The 4,486-nt window shown below is 35.0% G+C and overlaps 1 pseudogene; it reads right to left on the reverse strand.

Annotated features, from left to right (window-relative positions):
* Positions 1-286: 286 nt before the first annotated feature.
* Positions 287-1,680, reverse strand: LOC128100924 (olfactory receptor 4C15-like; annotated as a pseudogene).
* Positions 1,681-4,486: the final 2,806 nt, after the last annotated feature.

The following is a 4,486-nucleotide window of genomic DNA, read 5'->3' on the forward strand; positions in this document are numbered from 1 at the left end:
GATCCGGCGAGGTGAGGTAGTTGTGGCTTGTTCTGTCTCTCTGACCATCCAGCATTTCACCCCAATAACTGGCCCCGGGTTTGATTTTATTAATAAGACTCTCTAAGATTCCTGCTACAACTGTTCTGATGGGTTCTGAAAATTCCCACTAATATCCTAGTAATGGATTAACAAGTACTCATACCCATTGATCAATCTCCTCAGCAACATATGTGTAATATTTTTATAATTATTAAAAACAACTATCAATCTCCTCCACATTTTCCTAATGGCATTTTTCATTTTCTTATTTTTGAAAGTGCACACATGCCACAAGACTGAGCAACAAAACCACAACCATATTATGAGATCCACAGGTAGAGAGAACTTTATGTTGCCCTTCATAGATGTGGGCTCTCAGAGAGAATAAGACAACACCATAGGAGACTAGCAATAAGGAGAAGATAATGATGTAGGTAGAACCACTATTTGCTAATATAACAATGCCAAAATGTGTCTGTCAATGCAGGCAAGATTCAGTAGTGGGAATAAGTCATGAATATAATATAATCAGTAATATTGGGTCCCCACAGGGGCAGCTGCTAAGTAAAGATAATTTGTGTAATAGAAAGCAAGAATCCCCTGCCTAGGCTACCCCCACCAAAATACCACAGAGTCTCCAGGTCATGATGGAAGAGCAGTGAGAACGGGATTGTAAATGGCTACATAGCAGTCATAGGCCATAGCTGCCAGGAAATTTACCTCCATATCAGTGAAGAAGTGGACAGCAAACAGTTGTGTCATGCAACATTCCAAGGAAATGGTCTTCCTCTCATAGAAGAAATCTACAACCATCTTTGGTGTGACAGTAGTAGAAGTCATACATCCAGTGTGGACAGGAATATCAAAAGAAGTATGTGGGGGACCCCAGCAGTGCTGGGCTGTAAATAATGGTTGCCACAATTATCATGTTGCCACCAACTGTTGCTAGGTAGACCAAGTAAAACACAAGAAACAGTATTTTCTCAATCTTTGGGTTGTGAAAAAGCCTCAGGAATTCAAACTCATTGATAGAACTCTGGTTTTATGACATTCTGAAGAGGAAGGTGGAGACAAATATGTTCATGTAAATCTGCATCATGATATAAATATATCATAAAATTTTATCATATTTCCTTTTTTTTAAGAATTACTTATTTATTTGATATGAGTGCTCTATCTGCATGTACAACTTTGTGCCAGAAGAGGGCAAGAGATACCACTATAGGTGGTTGTGAACCACTATGTGGTTGCTGGGAATTGAACTAAGGACTTCTGGAAGAGCAGCCAGTGCTCTTAACCTCTGAGCCATCTCTCTGAACTCCAAATTTCAATCAACAAATTTTTGTATTCTCATGCAAAATTATCTTCAATTTCATAGAATCAATAAAGTATGTAAGTTTTTTATTAGTGAGAATATTATTGTACTGTTCTATTTGTCTCCTCTCTATAAATATTAAAGCATCTTTTTAATATTGTCTGTGTGGATGAAGCATATTCGTAAATTAAAGTAAATGCTGATTCAGAGGGTAATAGACAAGTCACTTACATATGAAAATTTATGAAAACACATAGCTGAAAATAATTAACTTGTTAAATATAATTTAGACTCTTGAGGATTAATTAATTAATTAATTTTATGTATGAGTATGCTACCTGCATGTGCAAATTTGTTCCAGAAGAGGGCATTAGATCCCACTATAGGTGGTTGTGAGCTACCATGTGGTTGCTGGGAATTGATTAATTATATAATTAATTATAAAATGTTAACTTGTTTAAGAAATTACTATTCTATAAAACATGATTTAAAATTTACATGAATTTACTATAAAACATGCTCATCTCCAAATGTTATCAGAGGGTCAAACTGAAAATGTTAAAATGTTCCTCATGGTAATGCTTTCTTACCATAATAAGGGAAGTTTATTAACTTGAAGATGCAACTGCTTTATTCATAGACAGCCCTTCCATAAATACTACACAAATAGTCTAGCTTTAGCATCTGTAATATGAACTCTGTATCCACTCATGAGCTAAATTCAAGGAAATGGCAGGATAAAAAGAAATCCTACTAGTGACTGGCTCAGACAGTGATAAAAAATGACAAATAATTTAATTTACCTGTTATCATTCAGTGAAAAGTAGTAAGGACAGAGAAGTTCAATGAATAAGCAAAGCCTAGGGCATGCTACACATGCATGAAAATATCTTAATGAAACTCAGCAATTCTTACAATGATGATACTTAGAAATAAAAAGGAAAACCCTCTAGATTCTTAAGATTCGTATTGAGATCCAGATCCATGCCATTTCCTATGGCATAGATCAGGTTACTTTATGACTCTAAAATTCTATAAGCCTTAGATTTTGATTATAAAATCTTTTATGAAAATCACATAGAAGTAATGATGAAATAATAAATACAATAGGAGAAATTAAGTATTAAAAATAAGTTTTTCCATAAAAATGAGACATAACTGAGAAGATAATTTTAGTTTTGAGTCTTACATTTGCATAGCCAGAGCTCATAAGTAATTTTGTTCATTTTTATTTGCAAAGTAAACTGTTTTATCTCATTGATTGCAGTAAAATATGATGGTTTCAGCAGGCAATGCATGCTGACATTCTCAATAATCATCTGTGCAGTGGTTTAGCCCCCATACTCACTCACAGACATTTCTATTCCAGGCAGCTTTCTGGGTAAAAGGAAATCAAATTAGGTAGGAGGTTCCAAGGGAACAAAATCACCAAATGTAGATATTAACTAAATCTTTATCTTTTATGTTCTATTTAAGATGCTCAGTAGTTCTTAACTAATGACACCACCATTTCTGCATTACAGAAATTTCTAAAATATAAAACAGTCACAATGGAAGGAATATTGCAATCATGATTTATAATCACAGAGTTCATGATAATATCATTTAGAAGATAATTGACTTAAACACAAGGTGTAGTCTGAATTGAATTATACAACATATAAAGAATAATAACTGATACTCAGTCTTAACATAAATAAAATTTGCTATTTAGATGAGGCAATTGTGTAACTGCATATTTCACTGTACAGACAAATATATAGATGGTAAAAATGTGTGAAATTACCAAATGAAACTCAAGAAGTGAGATCCTAAAACTTTCTATAGTGTTTTATTTGTGATATTAAAAATTAGACTATGTAAAAAATATTAAAGAGAAGTTTTTAAATATCTCTTTTCTCTGTGTGAGCCTCTAAGACAAGAAATGGATACAGTTAAAATACACTATGTACATGTGAAATTATCTTAAAATGAATGAGATATATTTTCAACAGTGCTGCCTGTTTTTCAGATGACTGCCATTGTGTCAACAAATCAAGATAAACCTAACACAGATAAATCCTCACAGGAATGCCCACAGGCCAAGCAAAATTTTCCTCACATGTGTATCTGGAAGCTTAGCAACTTGATGGTTCTAAATCCTGCCCAGTCAGCTTTCCACACTGACCATCACAGTATTCACTTAAGTTACTTTACTATATTGAACAGCAATAGAGTAGACACTGTTGTTTTATTCCTGAATTTAGTGAGAGTGTCTCACTCTTTCCTCCTACTGCAAGACTTTGTTCTCAAGAATCCATAGCTCTCTTGATTTGTGAGAACTTTCTCACTCTATGGACCTTGCTAGCCTGATACTTGCATGAATTTCAACACTCCACATTCTGGATGGTTGACCTGAAGACACAAGCCAGTACACCAGGCTTGAACTTTCATTTCAAAACAGAAAATAGTGATTCTAGAGAGTGAAAGAAATTTTCTCCTTTCACATATTTGGTTGATGATATTAAAGCATGTTTAATATGAGGGGGCAGAGCATTATGTGCACATTTGAGGGAAAACTTGCACTTGTACATTAGAACCTACTCAGAAAGGGAGCATCCTAAACAGTTTGGTACATTAAACAGTTTTTTTTTTACTTAAGAAAAAATTTTTATTCATTTTACATACCAATCACAAATCCCCCTCTCATCCCTCCTCCCCTCCCTACTCCCCCTCCTCTCACCCAGACTCACCCTCCATCCCCTCCCCCAAAATGGTAAGGGCTCCCATGGGAAGTCTGCAAAGCCTGGTACATTCAGTAGAGGCAGGACCAAGCTCCTCCCCCTGCATCAAGGTTGAACAAGGTGTCCCACCATAGGTAGTAGGCTCCCAAAAGCCAGCTCATGATCCAGGGATAGATCCTGATCCCACCATCAGGGTTCCTCAAACATTAAACAGTTTTAACACAATGTTTCATGTACTTCTGTTCTATTAACACACCACAGGAAATGCAGAACTCTAGTGATTCATAAAAACAACAACAGCAACAGTAACAACAACAACAACAAAAAAAACCTATGAATACTAGTCCTCAAAAACAACAGTTCTATAATAAATGAATTCAAGACACAACATTTACTTTCTTTTTATTTAAATTTTATTCCTGCATCC

Source organism: Peromyscus californicus, unplaced genomic scaffold (genome assembly GCF_007827085.1).
Source record: "Peromyscus californicus insignis strain IS unplaced genomic scaffold, ASM782708v3 Scaffold_7__1_contigs__length_154581171, whole genome shotgun sequence".
In the NCBI taxonomy this organism is placed as follows: domain Eukaryota; kingdom Metazoa; phylum Chordata; class Mammalia; order Rodentia; family Cricetidae; genus Peromyscus; species Peromyscus californicus.